Source organism: Coregonus lavaretus (genome assembly GCF_964263955.1).
Source record: "Coregonus lavaretus genome assembly, chromosome: 15".
NCBI classification, from domain to species: Eukaryota; Metazoa; Chordata; class Actinopteri; order Salmoniformes; family Salmonidae; genus Coregonus; species Coregonus lavaretus.
In genome coordinates, this window is record NC_140002.1 from 1,162,661 (window position 1) to 1,180,552 (window position 17,892).

General features: G+C 44.0%; 1 protein-coding gene across 1 annotated transcript in view; it reads right to left on the reverse strand.

The window, feature by feature from the left end:
• The window catches only part of LOC311142596 (calcium/calmodulin-dependent protein kinase kinase 1-like), a gene marked incomplete at its 3' end in the record, with an annotated part of 57,702 nt that extends 42,818 nt beyond the window's left edge, over positions 1-14,884 (reverse strand). Inside the window, exon 1 of the mRNA XM_084178266.1 lies at positions 14,447-14,884. The remainder of the gene's footprint in view (positions 1-14,446) is intronic.
• Between the last annotated feature and the right edge of the window lie 3,008 nt (positions 14,885-17,892).

The window sequence follows — 17,892 nt, forward strand, 5'->3', positions numbered from 1 at the left end:
TATCCGGTGCCACATTTTTTCTAATGTAAACCCTGACATACACACACACACACACACACACACACACACACACACACACACACACACACACGCACACACAGACACACAGACACACACACACACAGACACACACAGACACACACACCTCTTCCATCAGCCGTGCGCCCGTGCCTAAACACCCAACTCAAAAACAATGAAGTATGCTCTGAAAATCTGTCAACAACAAAACAACACCATTTTGTGTTCCACAATGCTTTGCGTCCACACAACAAACTAGCACTGCACACCTGATTCCACTAAAGGTTTGATGAGTTGATTAGTGGAATCAGGTGTGCAGTGGTGCTAGGGTAAAAACCTAAATGTGCACCCCTTTGGGTCCCCAGGACCAGGATTACGAAACACTGAACTAGAGAGTCCAGTCTCGTCCATACACTTCTCCCAAGACCTATGACATCATGGCTTGATTTGATTTGATTTGAAGGGTAAGCCAGGGATCACTCACTACCATACTGAAGACAGTTGGTTTATAAACACTTCTAGAAAAGCATTCCATGATGAAAACCCCAATGGGCCACAGTGACAGACACACTCCAGTGACAGATACACTCCAGTGACAGATACACTCCAGTGACAGATACACTCCAGTGACAGACACACTCCAGTGACAGACACACTCCAGTGACAGACACACTCCGGTGACAGACACACTCCAGTGACAGACACATAAGGAGAGTGTGTGAGCAATGGTGGTTGTGGGCAACTCCAGTCCTCATGGCTTGATTGGTGTCACACATTTTCCCCAGCCCCAGCTAACTCACCTGACCCCAATAATCAACTAATCATGATCTTCAGTTTAAAATGTAATTAGTTTAAATCAGCTGTGTTTGCTGGGGGTGGGGGGATAGTGTGACACCACTCCGGCCCCCGAGGACTGGAGTTGCCCATCTCTGGCCTAGTGTTTAAAGGGCCAGAAACAAAAGGTTAGAACAGCCCTCTGTTACCTCAGCCTGCTCATCTCACCTCACCACACCTGCCATGGGAAAACAACATACAGTGGCTTGCGAAAGTATTCACCCCCCTTGGCATTTTTCCTATTTTGTTGCCTTACAACCTGGATTTTTTGGGGGGGGGTTTGTATCATTTGATTTACACAACATGCCAACCACTTTGAAGATGCTAAATATTTTTTCTTGTGAAACAAACAAGAAATAAGACAAAAAAACTGAAAACTTGAGCGTGCATAACTATTCACCCCCCCAAAGTCAACACTTTGTAGAGCCACCTTTTGCAGCAATTACAGCTGCAAGTCTCTCGGGGTATGTTGGATGGGTTCCGCTGGTGTACAGCAATCTTTAAATCATACCACATATTCTCAATTGGATTGAGGTCTGGGCTTTGACTAGGCCATTCCAAGACATTTAAATGTTTCCCCTTAAACCACTCCAGTGTTGCTTTAGCAGTATGCTTAGGGTCATTGTCCTGCTGGAAGGTGAACCTCCATCTCGGTCTCAAATCTCTGGAAGACTGAAACAGGTTTCCCTCAAGAATTTCCCTGTATTTAGCACCATCCATCATTCCTTCAATTCTGACCAGTTTCCCAGTGCCTGCCGATGAAAAACATCCCCACAGCATGATGCTGCCACCACCATGCTTCACTGTGGGGATGGTGTTCTCGGGGTGATGAGATGTGTTGGGTTTGTGCCAGACATAGAGTTTTCCTTGATGGCCAAAAAGCTCAATTTTAGTCTCATCTGACCAGAGTACCTTCTTCCATATGTTTGGGGAGTCTCCCACATGGCTTATGGACAGATACTCCAATCTCCGCTGTGGAGCTTTGCAGCTCCTTCAGGGTTATCTTTGGTCTCTTTGTTGCCTCTCTGATTAATGCCCTCCTTGCCAGGTCCGTGAGTGCTGGTGGGCGGCCCTCTCTTGGCAGGTTTGTTGTGGTGCCATATTCTTTCATTTTTTAAATAATGGATTTAATGGTGCTCCGTGGGATGTTCAAAGTTTCTGATATTTATTTATAACCCAAACCTGATCTGTACATCTCCACAACTTTGTCCCTGACCTGTTTGGAGAGCTCCTTGGTCTTCATGGTGCCGCTTGCTTGGTGGTGCCCCTTGCTTAGTGGTGTTGCAGACCCTGGGGCCTTTCAGAACAGGTGTATATATAGTGAGATCATGTGACAGATCATGTGACACTTAGACTGCACACAGGTGGACTTTATTTAACTAATTATGTGACTTCTGAAGGTAATTGGTTGCACCAGATCTTATTTAGGGGCGTCATAGCAAAGGGGGTGAATACAAATGCACGCACAACTTTTCTGTTATTTATTTTTTAGAATTGTTTGTATGTCCATTACATGAAATCCAAATAAAAATCCATTTGAATTACAGGTTGTAATGCAACAAAATGGGAAAAACACCAAGGGGGATGAATCAATTTGCAAACCACTGTAGTGGACGAGGTGACCCTGCTGAGGAAACATAAAAGGAGGAGACTCAGGAGAGGATGAACTCTTGGTGCTTAGCGAACATTCATGCATCAGAAGTAAGCATCAGAAGAACGCTCAGTGAAAGCCTGAACTGAACGACCTCATGCTTCAGAAGGACACTGGTGGGTCTTTAAGTGGCATGTTTCAGAAGGACGCTGGTGGATCTTTAAGTGGCATGCTTTCAGAAGGACACTGGTGGGTCTTTAAGTGGCATGCTTTCAGAAGGACACTGGTGGGTCTTTAAGTGGCATGCTTCAGAAGGACACTGGTGGATCTTTAAGTGGCATGCTTCAGAAGGACGCTGGTGGATCTTTAAGTGGCATGCTTTCAGAAGGACACTGGTGGGTCTTTAAGTGGCATGTTTCAGAAGGACACTGGTGGGTCTTTAAGTGGCATGCTTCAGAAGGACACTGGTGTGTCTTTAAGTGGCATGCTTCAGGAGGACACTGGTGGATCTTTAAGTGGCATGCTTCAGAAGGACGCTGGTGGATCTTTAAGTGGCATGCTTCAGGAGGACACTGGTGGATCTTTAAGTGGCATGTTTCAGAAGGACACTGGTGGGTCTTTAAGTGGCATGCTTCAGAAGGACACTGGTGGGTCTTTAAGTGGCATGTTTCAGAAGGACGCTGGTGGGTCTTTAAGTGGCATGCTTCAGAAGGACACTGGTGTGTCTTTAAGTGGCATGCTTCAGAAGGACACTGGTGTGTCTTTAAGTGGCATGTTTCAGAAGGACACTGGTGGGTCTTTAAGTGGCATGCTTCAGGGCATTGTCTTGGGTCTTGTGCTCTTCACTGAATCTGTTCTGAGCAGCACTTCAGGAGTGTAGATTGATTACTGCTACAGTGCTATTTGGGTTGTTAATCAGACTCGTCACGCCATTCTTGATTTCTTGTCTTTTTTCCCTTACATTGTAATTGGTTGACATTTTTCTGCATTGTTAGCAGCTAGTAACATCAGCATTTCGCTGCCCCTGCTATAACACCTGCTAAACTGTGTACACGACCAATAAAACTTGGATTTGATTTGTGTATGTACAGCAGTTCTCCCCAGTCCCAATCACAACGCTCCTCTCCCGATCACCGGGCAAACACTATCGGCTGAATACAAGCAGCAGAACAGTGCTAATTATGTGAGGCCTTGTTTGACGAATGCCCTGCAAACATTGACACAAAATGAAGTTATGAGTGTTGGGTTTTTAAAAGTGCTATCTTTATCAGTTGAAGTGGTCCAAGGGCAGATCCTATTTCAAAAAAGGGCATGGCACTTAGCTAATCATAGAGAACAACCAGTCAAACTAATTGATATAAATAGTACAGTGTGCTCCAAAGCTAGGTTTCTACCCTCTAAACTGGTCTCCGTCTGTGTCTACCTGTCTACCTGCCTGTCTGCCTCCCTGTCTGCGGTTTGAAATGAACACCCCTCTCACTCTATTTAGCTGAATGGCACCTGGGCTGGGCAGAAAGGGGTGAAAATGTTTGAAACACAGACACACACACACACACACTCAGAGAGAATAATTGATGGGCACAGAGTGTCTCCTTGCTGAGAGCCAGAGCTGGTAAGCAGGAGGAGAGACTCTGTAGGAGACAGACTGTAACCCAGGCTGATCCATATTATCAGGAGGACTCTGTAGGAGACAGACTGTAACCCAGGATGATCATCTCTATCAGGAGGACTCTGTAGGAGACAGACTGGAACCCAGGCTGTTCACTATCAGGAGGAGAAACTCTGTAGGAGACAGACTGGAATCCAGGCTGATCACTATCAGGAGGAGAAACTCTGTAGGAGACAGACTGGAATCCAGGCTGTTCACTATCAGGAGGAGAAACTCTGTAGGAGACAGACTGGAATCCAGGCTGTTCACTATCAGGAGGAGAAACTCTGTAGGAGACAGACTGGAACCCAGGCTGTTCACTATCAGGAGGAGAAACTCTGTAGGAGACAGACTGGAATCCAGGCTGATCACTATCAGGAGGAGAAACTCTGTAGGAGACAGACTGGAATCCAGGCTGTTCACTATCAGGAGGAGAAACTCTGTAGGAGACAGACTGGAATCCAGGCTGATCACTATCAGGAGGAGAAACTCTGTAGGAGACAGACTGGAATCCAGGCTGATCACTATCAGGAGGAGAAACTCTGTAGGAGACAGACTGGAACCCAGGCTGATCATCACTAACAGAAGGTCCAGCCATACAGATAATACATGCACAGGAATACGAAATAAATACCTGACTTCAAATACACAGACTGCTTACACATGCATGGCACGCGCACACACACACACACACACACACACACACACACACACACACACACTGGGGAGAGGGAGTGAGTGATCTCACCTCTGTTGCATTTTAGTTATGGAGTTCTTGAGAATCATAAAATAGGGATTGCATCCCAAATGGCACCCTGTTTCCTATATAGTGCACTACTTTTGACCAGGGCCCATAGGGCACTATGTAGGGAATAGGGTGCTGGGAGACCATCAGGAGGTAGAGCTTGTTGAGTAATTCATTAGTCTGATCTCTGACACTCCTGCTGTGCTGGGCTGATACCGCCCTGGTCTGTCTGTTACAGTGGTGTAATTACACACACACACACACACACACACACACACACACACACACACACACACACACACACACACACACACACACACACACACACACACACACACACACACACACACACACACACACACACACACACACACACACACACACACACACACACACACACACACACACACACTTATACTTACACACACACACACACACACACACACTCTCTGTGCCCTTAAGAGTGTGTATGCGCACAGGCACACACAATTGGACTTAATCAAACAAGCAAAGACTATTATTTGTAACCCTTTCTTAACATTTATATTTGAGTCATTTAGCAGATGCTCTTATCCAGAGCAACTTACAGTTAGTGGTGAGTGATTACATTTTTCATATTTTTTTCGTACTTAACAATCATTTGTAAATGTACCTTAACTTAATTCATTTCAAATGAATTTCACGAAAGCCTGAGTAGTTTATACAGTATACCGTGACGAAGTTGACATTGTGGGTCGTTCACCTTTGTACAACAGACAGACAAAAAACACCCAAATAAAGATTACACCCTCAGCTGAGCAGTTGCTCTGGTGTTGCTACATAAACATAAGTTTGCTTCCAGAAATCCCAGCCAGGCTCAATTCCAGGGAAGGAGGTTGAGGGGACCGGCTGGCTGACTGACTGGGTGACTGGGTGACTGGGTGACTGTTATTGAAACACCAAGCAGGGCAAATATTTTCTAGGAACATTAAGCAACAACATGAAAGACTGGGTACATAAAACGCCAATTTCCAATATGGATTTTGAAAAGGCAGGTTGGATATTGCAACGATGCACTGGGCATTTCAATCAAACATCAAGGGTAGGTTACCCTGGGAAAGTATTCGGTTCAATTAAAAAAAAAACATTTTAGTCATTTAGCAGACGCTCTTATCCAGAGCGACTTACAGTTAAGTGAGTGCATACATTTTCATTCTGGCCCCCCCGTGGGAAACGAACCCACAACCCTGGCGTTGCAATCGCCATGCTCTACCAACTGAGCTACACGGGGCCATATTACCTTTACTGCAGTGCTTTTGATGATATGTTTATAACTCTGCTTTGCTTGACACCAAACAGTGCCCATCGATATGACTAAATGCATGATGATATCAGTACATCTAACTCCGAACTGTCTGCAATGGATCCTTATTTTAATCTAACGTGACGACCGTATTTTGTATTTCATGGCCTTACACCCACCCGCCCCGCGGATATAACCGTGTGGACTGCGGGTTATGAGTCAACCCGCGCATCACTAATCGACACCGTCAGCAGTACAGGAAGTAAATATAGAAGCAGAGAAAACAACATTCATGCTGATGCATTGTTTCGCAAACAGTCAGTCAAGAAAACAGCTTCCTGAAATACACACCACCAATGAACACCAACTGCTCATTTGAAAATGAGGATCTAATACTGAGCTACCAATACAGGGGGAAGAGAGAGAGGGGGAGAGAGAGAGAGAGGGGGAGAGAGAGAGTGAGAGAGAGAGAGAGAGAGAGAGAGAGAGAGAGAGAGAGAGAGAGAGAGAGAGAGAGAGAGAGAGAGAGAGAGAGAGAGAGAGAGAGAGAGAGATAGAGAGAGAGAGAGAGAGAGAGAGAGAGAGAGAGAGAGAGAGAGAGAGAGAGAGAGAGAACAGACGCATACATTTAAAATGGCATGCAAATTACAGGGTGCTTTTGAGATTTGAATAAGACGAGCCAACAAACTGACTGTAGTGTACCGTTGTTGTTAACCCCCCACTGAACCTGCACTGCTGCTGTCTACACGTCACATCACCCACACACTGATGACAGTCAATGCAATGAGCTATATCACACACCACTCTCCCTGCAGCTCAATAAGAAGACCATACTGCTAATAAGGTTTAATAAGCAGCAGCACAGCAGTTTGTTGTGGTGTGTGGTGTGGTGTTGTGTGGTGGTGTGGTGTGTGGTGTGGTGTGTTGGTGTGGTGTGGTAGTGGTGTGGTAGTGGTGTGGTGGTGTGGTGTGTGTTGTGGTGATGTGGTGTGTTGTGGTGGTGTGTTGTGGTGTGTTGGTGTGGTGTGGTAGTGGTGTGGTGTGGTGTGGTGTGGTAGTGGTGTGGTGTGGTGTGGTGTGGTAGTGGTGTGGTAGTGGTGTGGTGGTGTGGTGTGTGTTATGGTGTGGTGGTGTGGTGTGGTGTGGTGTGGTGTGGTGTTGTGGTGTGTTGTGGTGTGTTGTGGTGTTGTGGTGTGGTGTTGTGGTGTTGTGGTGTGTTGTGGTGTGTTTTGGTGGTGTGGTGTGTTGTGGTGGTGACCCCATTCATCAGTGAGACAGTATTTCACAACATGGTGAAATACTGTCTCACTGATGAATGCTCTGCCAAGTGCACGCCCACTCTAGTGACTTCTCACTCATCAGGATATGCAAGTGTTGGATAGCACTGTAGACAATGCCTTTATCAAAGAGACTCAACATGGTGAATTAAGGACTCATTGCTTACTGACTTCAAATAACGACATCACTCAATAGGCCAATATAGATTCTTTATAGACGCTTTATAAATGCTTTATAGACGCTTTATAAATGCTTTATAGACGCTTTATAAATGCTTTATAGACGCTTTATAAATGCTTTATAGACACTTTATAAATGCTTTATAAATGCTTTATAGACGCTTTATAGACGCTTTCTAAATGCTTTATAAATGCTTTATAGACGCTTTATAGATGCTTTATAAATGCTTTATAAATGCTTTATAGACGCTTTATAGATGCTTTATAGACGCTTTCTAAATGCTTTCTAAATGCATTAAAGTGTTATTTATAAGCATCTGTTATGACGAATGAATATTGAAAATATTGTCTATGGAGGAAGACAGGGTTTTGACTAGGTGTTCTAGTCAATGACCAGCTATGACCAGAAGGGACTTTTTCATAGCAGGCTAGGAGAACTAACGTAGCAGGCTAGGAGAACTAACCTAGCAGGTTAGGAGAACTAACGTAGCAGGCTAGGAGAACTAACGTAGCAGGCTAGGAGAACTAACGTAGCAGGTTAGGAGAACTAACGTAGCAGGCTAGGAGAACTAACATAGCAGGTTAGGAGAACTAACGTAGCAGGTTAGGAGAACTAACGTAGCAGGTTAGGAGAACTAACGTAGCAGGTTAGGAGAACTAACGTAGCAGGCTAGGAGAACTAACGTAGCAGGTTAGGAGAACTAACGTAGCAGGCTAGGAGAACTAACGTAGCAGGTTAGGAGAACTAACATAGCAGGTTAGGAGAACTAACGTAGCAGGTTAGGAGAACTAACGTAGCAGGCTAGGAGAACTAACGTAGCAGGTTAGGAGAACTAACGTAGCAGGCTAGGAGAACTAACGTAGCAGGTTAGGAGAACTAACATAGCAGGTTAGGAGAACTAACGTAACAGGATAGGAGAACTAACGTAGCAGGTTAGGAGAACTAACGTAGCAGGTTAGGAGAACTAACGTTGCAGGTTAGGAGAACTAACGTTGCAGGTTAGGAGAACTAACGTAGCAGGTTAGGAGAACTAACGTTGCAGGTTAGGAGAACTAACGTAGCAGGTTAGGAGAACTAACGTAGCAGGATAGGAGAACTAACGTTGCAGGTTAGGAGAACTAACGTTGCAGGTTAGGAGAACTAACGTAGCAGGTTAGGAGAACTAACGTAGCAGGTTAGGAGAACTAACGTTGCAGGTTAGGAGAACTAACGTTGCAGGTTAGGAGAACTAACATAGCAGGCTAGGAGAACTAAAGCAGCAGGTTAGGAGAACTAACGTAGCAGGTTAGGAGAACTAACGTTGCAGGTTAGGAGAACTAACGTTGCAGGCTAGGAGAACTAACGTTGCAGGCTAGAATAACTAACGTAGCAGGTTAGGAGAACTAACGTTGCAGGTTAGGAGAACTAACGTTGCAGGTTAGGAGAACTAACGTTGCAGGCTAGGAGAACTAACGTTGCAGGCTAGGAGAACTAACGTAGCAGGTTAGGAGAACTAACGTTGCAGGTTAGGAGAACTAACGTAGCAGGTTAGGAGAACTAACGTAGCAGGTTAGGAGAACTAACGTTGCAGGTTAGGAGAACTAACGTAGCAGGTTAGGAGAACTAACATAGCAGGTTAGGAGAACTAACGTTGCAGGTTAGGAGAACTAACGTTGCAGGTTAGGAGAACTAACGTAGCAGGTTAGGAGAACTAACGTAGCAGGCTAGGAGAACTAACGTAGCAGGTTAGGAGAACTAACGTTGCAGGTTAGGAGAACTAACGTAGCAGGTTAGGAGAACTAACGTTGCAGATTAGGAGAACTAACGTTGCAGGTTAGGAGAACTAACGTTGCAGGTTAGGATAACTAACGTAGCAGGTTAGGAGAACTAACGTAGCAGGTTAGGAGAACTAACGTTGCAGGTTAGGAGAACTAACGTTGCAGGTTAGGAGAACTAACGTAGCAGGTTAGGAGAACTAACGTTGCAGGTTAGGAGAACTAACGTTGCAGGTTAGGAGAACTAACATAGCAGGCTAGGAGAACTAAAGCAGCAGGTTAGGAGAACTAACGTAGCAGGTTAGGAGAACTAACGTTGCAGGTTAGGAGAACTAACGTTGCAGGCTAGGAGAACTAACGTTGCAGGCTAGGAGAACTAACGTAGCAGGTTAGGAGAACTAACGTTGCAGGTTAGGAGAAATAACGTAGCAGGTTAGGAGAACTAATGTTGCAGGTTAGGAGAACTAACGTAGCAGGTTAGGAGAACTAACGTAGCAGGTTAGGAGAACTAACGTTGCAGGTTAGGAGAACTAACATTGCAGGTTAGGAGAACTAACGTAGCAGGTTAGGAGAACTAACATAGCAGGCTAGGAGAACTAACGTAGCAGGTTAGGAGAACTAACGTTGCAGGTTAGGAGAACTAACGTAGCAGGTTAGGAGAACTAACATAGCAGGCTAGGAGAACTAACGTAGCAGGTTAGGAGAACTAACGTTGCAGGTTAGGAGAACTAACATAGCAGGTTAGGAGAACTAACGTTGCAGGTTAGGAGAACTAACGTAGCAGGTTAGGAGAACTAACGTTGCAGGTTAGGAGAACTAACGTAGAAGGTTAGGAGAACTAACGTAGCAGGCTAGGAGAACTAACGTAGCAGGTTAGGAGAACTAACGTAGCAGGTTAGGAGAACTAACGTAGCAGGTTAGGAGAACTAACGTAGCAGGTTAGGAGAACTAACGTAGCAGGCTAGGAGAACTAACGTAGCAGGTTAGGAGAACTAACGTTGGAGGTTAGGAGAACTAACGTAGCAGGTTAGGAGAACTAACGTAGCAGGTTAGGAGAACTAATGTAGCAAGTTAGGAATATTAACGTAGCAGGTTAGGAAAATTAACGTAGCAGGTTAGGAGAACTAAAGCAGCAGGTTAGGAGAACTAAAGCAGCAGGTTAGGAGAACTAACGTAGCAGGTTAGGAGAACTAAAGCAGCAGGTTAGGAGAATTAAAGCACCAGGTTAGGAGAACTAACGTAGCAGGTTAGGAGAACTAACGTAGCAGGTTAGGAGAACTAACGTAGCAGGTTAGGAGAACTAACGTAGCAGGCTAGGAGAACTAACGTAGCAGGTTAGGAGAACTAACGTTGCAGGTTAGGAGAACTAACGTAGCAGGTTAGGAGAACTACCGTTGCAGGTTAGGAGAACTAACGTAGCAGGTTAGGAGAACTAACGTTGCAGGTTAGGAGAACTAACGTAGCAGGTTAGGAGAACTAACGTAGTAGGTTAGGAGAACTAAACGTAGCAGGTTAGGGAACTAACGTAGCAGGTTAGGAGAACTAACGTAGCAGGTTAGGAGAACTAATGTAGCAAGTTAGGAATATTAACGTAGCAGGTTAGGAAAATTAACGTAGCAGGTTAGGAGAACTAAAGCAGCAGGTTAGGAGAACTAAAGCAGCAGGTTAGGAGAACTAACGTAGCAGGTTAGGAGAACTAAAGCAGCAGGTTAGGAGAATTAAAGCACCAGGTTAGGAGAACTAACGTAGCAGGTTAGGAGAACTAACGTAGCAGGTTAGGAGAACTAAACGTAGCAGGTTAGGGAACTAACGTAGCAGATTAGGAGAACTAACGTAGCAGGTTAGGAGAACTAATGTAGCAAGTTAGGAATATTAACGTAGCAGGTTAGGAAAATTAACGTAGCAGGTTAGGAGAACTAAAGCAGCAGGTTAGGAGAACTAAAGCAGCAGGTTAGGAGAACTAACGTAGCAGGTTAGGAGAACTAAAGCAGCAGGTTAGGAGAATTAAAGCAGCAGGTTAGGAGAACTAACGTAGCAAGTTAGGATAAGTAAAGTAGCAGGTTAGGAGAACTAACATAGCAGGTTAGGAGAACTAACATAGCAGGTTAGGAGAACTAACGTAGCAAGTTAGGATAACTAAAGTAGCAGGTTAGGAGAACTAACGTAGCAGGTTAGGAGAACTAAAGCAGCAGGTTAGGAGAACTAAAGCAGAAGGTTAGGAGAACTAACGTAGCAGGTTAGGAGAACTTAAGCTGCAGGTTAGGAGAACTTAAGCAGCAGGTTAGGAGAACTTAAGCAGCAGGTTAAGAAAATAAGGTTACGGTTTGGAAAATGGTTAGGGTTAGCTAAAATGCTCTCCGAATCTGCTACGAAGAGTCACTTCCGGTCTTAGATGTAGTGTTGCCACCTTTGAAAACGATGTCCCGGGTGAAAATGTATTTTTACACGGGTTGTGGGTTTTTGGCCTATTTCTAAGTTGCACCGCGGACGCCATGGCATTTCTCTTAAAAATATATTTCCCTGTGACATGCTGCTGACTGTCAGGCAGTGAGGCAGGCTTTTGGGTGAGTGAGTGGTAGGGAGGGCTTTTTACCAATTGTTGTAGGCTATTTAGATTATCATTATGGAGACACCTATTACGAACCCTTTTTCCGTAAAACATATTCATATGCTAGAACTGATGCACATCAAGAAATAATGGAGACAAAACACTGGAAAATGACTTTGGGCGCACTACAGCCCATTAGATAAATTAGCTTGGAGGTGGTTTAAACTGCATTCTAACGTTGACTTTGCTTAACGAAAATGGTATCAAGCTAAGTGTTTTATGCATGCTCAGTTCTTGGGTCTCGGGGGCTGCCGGAGTGGAAATTTGAAATGGAAGTTATGGAACTCCCTTGCTTGGTTTTTTTTATGGGGGAAAAGTCAATGAAATTGACATTAAATGTGGAGAATTATACATTTGCCTCTGTTGGCCATCAAGTAGCCTATTAATTTATATGCCATTGTAGGCTACCATTTTATACAATAAATATGTTGAAATGACGATATCACTGGAGTCATTGCAAATCCATTTGTGCCGCTTGTGTAGCCTACCTGGAGCTGGCAAACCAATTGAATAAATAGCCTGTAACTTCAGTTTATTGTTGTTGTAGCCTTGTTTTATTATGTAATTATTAATGGACATGTTTAGTTAATTAGATTGGCAGTTATCAAAGCTCTATCGCAATTGCCAATCAGTGGTTAGAACGCATTAGATTGGCGGTAACAGTAGTCAGATTAGGATATAGGTTTTTCTTTAATTCTAAAAAATAAACACTGGCTGTTGTTGACAAGCATATTCAGTTCATATACATATTATTACTATTTAATTCAGTGACTGAAATTATGACCCCCACCCTCAGTAGCCTATTGCAGGCTATTGGGAAATACGAGCACTTCTTACGTTGAAATCGCCTACGCTATTCATATGTTGAATAAATCTGTTAATTTGAACTAAGCAAACTGCTAAATCGTTCAGTTTACATCTTGCCTCCATCTTGTCTAGGCTACTGTAGAGGATCTGAAATTAGATGTAGACCTATCAGGGGCTATAGGCTATCTGCTTTTATCCAACCAAACCACGGCAACATGTAATTACAATCATAAACCCAGATTTTAGTCTGTAGCCTACGCCTATTGAAATGACAAGTCAATCTCGCAAATGGGCCATTTATAACGGTTTGTATTCTTGACATCTGGCACATAATAACAGCACAATTGCCAGAAAATAGCCTAACATTCGTATTTTATGTTCATCCAAGTGTTTCTTGCTCATAGATTTCGAGATCCTCTGTCCAACTTTCATCACTCAAACTCTCCTGTCGGATTTCTCTATAGTTATGCACATGTGCAAAGGGGTTTATTTACAATTATAAACCTGTTTCGAGCCCTGAATGCTGATAGGCTGAAAGCTGTGGTATATCAGACTATATACCATGGGTATGACAAAAACATTTTTTTTTACTATTCTAATTATGTTGGTAACCAGTTTATAATAGCAATAAGGCACACCAGGGGTTTGTGGTATATGGCCAATATACCATGGCTAAAGGCTGTATCCAGGCACCCGGTGTTGTGTCATGCTTAAGAACAGCCCTTAGCTGTGGTATATCGGCCATATACCATACCCCATTGTGGCTTATTCCTTAATCATTGCAGTCAAACGAGTTACATTGACATCCATTGATGGAAAATTATCTGGCAAGTTTAAAAGGGCAAATTATATTTTCTCCTGCGACATATTCAAATTCCTTTAATGTGTCATGTCATAGCTCACAATAATTATTATTCTGAGGAAAACCGAATTTTGCTTCTAACATCGTTACAAGTTACTACGATATTCCTTCTTAATTGGCTCGATAACGTTATGGAAAAAGGGTTTATTGTATAAATATGGCAACTCCTATTTTGCTGTGAAAAAAAAAATGGGGCTAGTTTTCAGGCCTTTTGGGCTGGTTTTGAGTGGTCATTGGGCTAGAAATTTCAGTTTAACCTGGCAACCCTGCTTAGCTGTACCCCATCTAGTCACAACCAGAGTCCATCTATGTGGGATCATTATAGGCTAGGCTACTGCACAAAGTGCACATAATGACAGCTACATCCCTGTGTGAGCATGGACATGGACAGACAATACATTGGGGGAGTATGCTGCTTTAGCACACTGAATAACATGATCTTACCTTATGCCAAAATTGTGAGTGCAATCTAATAATGGGCGTGTGTTTTGCAATGATCGCACATCACAGATCGTAGCATACACATCAATTGAGTTTCAAGGCGATACTAAATTGTAACAAAGGGCCGGCATGTTCGTCCGCCCTGTAAACCTTGTTTTGACATTTCAGACAGAGAGTAAATGTCTCAAGAACAGACTACAGCATAGGCAACCCATACAGTGCACGAGAACATGGTATAGGAAGCCTAATAATAATGAATGATGAACCAGGTTATTTTGTTCCAAAACTGCAATAACACATTTGCCCATACCTAAGCCCGTAAAAGAGTAGGAGAGCTATGACATGACATTGTGGGGTAAAGAAATATGTCCAATGGTATTTCAAAAAGTTTCACTCACCGGAATAGGCAGTCTGCCTGGACCAATGTTTTGGAGAGCCCGCGAGCACAAGATTGATGTCCCGGGTGGAACCGTGGAAATTCTGTCACTGACACAGCGTTCAATCACTAAATTAAAAACCGAATAATAATAAAACGACTGACAATTACTCTCTGTCGGGCAACCCCTTTTATAAATCCAACCTGAAACACACCCGCATTATACCACAAACACGCCTTGTCCCTAGCGATCTATAGTGCGCTGAAATGTGTCCCATCGTTAACACCCTCTCTTCCGCAATAGACTGTAGTTGGCTACACACTGGCTACAGCGCCACTTGCTTTCACTTTCAAGTCCCACTGTACAAATAGCCTACAGTAGCCTATCGTACAATTTAGTCTTTAGAACAGTCTTTAGAACATAATGGAAAATTGCTGACCTTGGTACGCGGTTCGCATGTCGACGGTAGCCTACACATACAGGCAATAATACAACGAACTTTTATGATTCGTCAAACATTTCTGTAGGCTATTGTCATGTTGGGTCCTACGATCCGTCATATATCTATCTGTATGTGTAGCCTATTCATTCACATTGTATCAGACTTAAACAGCTGTTTCTATTGTAGTCTATCAACATAGAGAAACATTGTGTGTCCAACTGCTTTAATTGTGGAAAAGAAAGCTCCATTTGCAATATCACTAATATTAGGTTAAATGTCTGACATCTAAAGGATTTTGGATATGAATAACTTATTCGGCATCTATGGCTCTATTCAATCAAAACCTGAAACTGGACTTTCCAGATATTTAAGACAGTAACTTAGCTGAATTGTGATGTGTAAACTAGTTAAGGCTAGTTAAAAAAGCAAATTAAAGGCCCAAAGCAGCCATTTTTTATCTCAAAATCAAATCATTTCTGGGTAACAATTAAGTACCTTACTGTGATTGTTTTCTATTAAAATTGTCCAAAATAAACAAAAATAGCTTCTTAGCAATGAGCAATGTCTCAAGCAAGAATTTTGCTTGGACTTTCTGGGAGTTGTCTGAGTGGGGAGGGGAAAACTGAAAACTAGCTGTTATTGGCAGAAAGGTTTGGAACTCTTTCTTATTGGTCTTGAATTAGAGGGTGATGCCTCTGGAATTTATACACTGATTGAGTAGGTGAATTTATGGAGATTGTACACCTATTAGAGAGACAGTGAGTGAGAGACAGTTCCTCCGTTTAGGGTTCTATAATGTTGATTGGAGATTAACAATGTTAATTCTGTGCCATGTCACTCAGCTGTGATTATCCAATTAACTGTCCATTTATCCACACAAGATGTGGTCTGAAATGAATAAACACGAATACATTATGGCATCAATACTAAGATAAGGCACATTCATTTAGCAATAACAAACAAGATATACGACTCATCTGTTATAATAATCCAATGACTGAAACAAAAATACAAGTAGCTAGCAACATCAGACTAACCAGCTAACGACAGGCAAAAATGTAGCTAACAATGTTAGATAGCTAGCATAAAAACGAGATACATAATGCTGTAATAATGACGGAAATATTCTTAAACTATTGACAACTTCGTCAGTAAAACAGGGGGAAAACATATACCTTACTTACAGTTTTGGTATTCACGCACAGTGATGAATAAATTGATCAGAAAGGAAATAATGTCCAAAACTGAGATTTGTGTTCACAGCAGTAGGGGGCGAGCTGCACTTGGTAATGAACTAAACACTCTGCAAGCTTGTGATAGCTGTGACATCATCACCGAGTTCTTAAAGGGACAGGCTTTCTTACACAGCCGCCCCGAATGTCTGCTACGACATTCTAACCAGATGGAAAGTCTGTTCTAGGTGACAGGTACTTCTGCATCGTCATTAAGGATGGCTGGGAGCTGCACCAGCCGGGCCACTGGTCATAGGTAAGTCTGACCCTTGACCTGGATAGCAGCAGTCCTAAAACGTCCATCAGCTCCGGGGTAAGTGTGAGGCACCTTCCCAAAAGGCCAGAGAGTTCGAGGGAGCTGAGGGTCCACGATGAGAACCACTTGATCCACAGTAAGTTCCCTTCCCTCCTTCCTCCACTTCTGTCTTTCCTGTAGACTTGGCAAGTAATAGCGAACAAACTGGGACCAAAAGTGATCGGCAAGGACTTGGCTATGCCTCCAGCGGCGTTTCCCTAGGATGTTACTGGAGTCATACAAAACCTGAGGAAGAGATGCATCGTAGCGTCCCATGAGTAGGAGTGACTGTTTTCACCAGAACAACATTTCTAGGAGCAGCAGAGATAAAGGGTTGACTGCACAGTACTACATAGAGTGGTCCTCTGTAGCTCAGCTGGTAGAGCACGGCGCTTGTAACGCCAAGGTAGTGGGTTCAATCCCCGGGACCACCCATACACAAAAATGTATGCACGCATGACTGTAAGTCGCTTTGGATAAAAGCGTCTGCTAAATGGCATATTATTTATTTATATTATTATAGGAGGCTTGGTGTGACGATATCTTTGTCCACGACATCGGAGGAGATGTACCCGAGAGGTTTTGCGTTCAAGATTCCCTCCACTTCGGTAAGCACAGTGCGGAGCACAGTTTCAGTGACGGTCTGTTCCTTGAGTATGGCCTTGAGAGCAGTTCCCTGATTTCTCCTCTCTTTCCCACATTCCACCAAAGTGAGGAGCGCTTGCCGGGTTGAACCGGAATATTATCCTCTGTTCAGCCAACTGTTCCTTCAGGTGTGGGGCCATCGCTTTGAAGGCGTCTCGCAGTTCTCGGTCTCCTCCAACGAAGTTCGTACCATTGTCCAAAAGAAGCTCGAAAGGCTTGCCTCGACGTGCAATGAAGCGTCTTAGAGACATCAGGAAGGCTTCGGCATCCAGGCTCTCCAGGAGGTCCAGGAAGGCTTCGGCATCCAGGCTCTCCAGGAGGTCCAGGAAGGCTTCGGCATCCAGGCTCTCCAGGAGGTCCAGGAAGGCTTCGGCATCCAGGCTCTCCAGGAGGTCCAGGAAGGCTTCGGCATCCAGGCTCTCCAGGAGGTCCAGGTGGGTTCAGCGGCTGGTCATGCAGTTGTAGACGATGCCCCATCTCTTTTCATTGTGACCTCTGATTCTTATGTTGAATGGTCCGAAACAATCCACTCCGGTAGAGTAGAAGGGTGGCTTGTACAGTCGCAGACGAACAGCAAGTAGGTCTGCCATCTTTGGAAACTTCAGGTTTGGTGTGCCATCTTTGGCATTGCAAACAGGTGAGCTGAAGCTTCCCTTCCCCGCAGAATCCAGTATCTACAACGCAGTTCCACCAGAACCCTCTTTGGGCCGGGATGGCGGAGAGTCTCGTTGAAATCTTTAATGAGTAGCTTGGTCAGTTGATGATGCAGATCCAAGACGATGGGGTGCATAGCATCCATCTCCAGGTGCTCTGCTCTTCGCAGTCTACCACCAACTCTAAGGGACCCAGACGA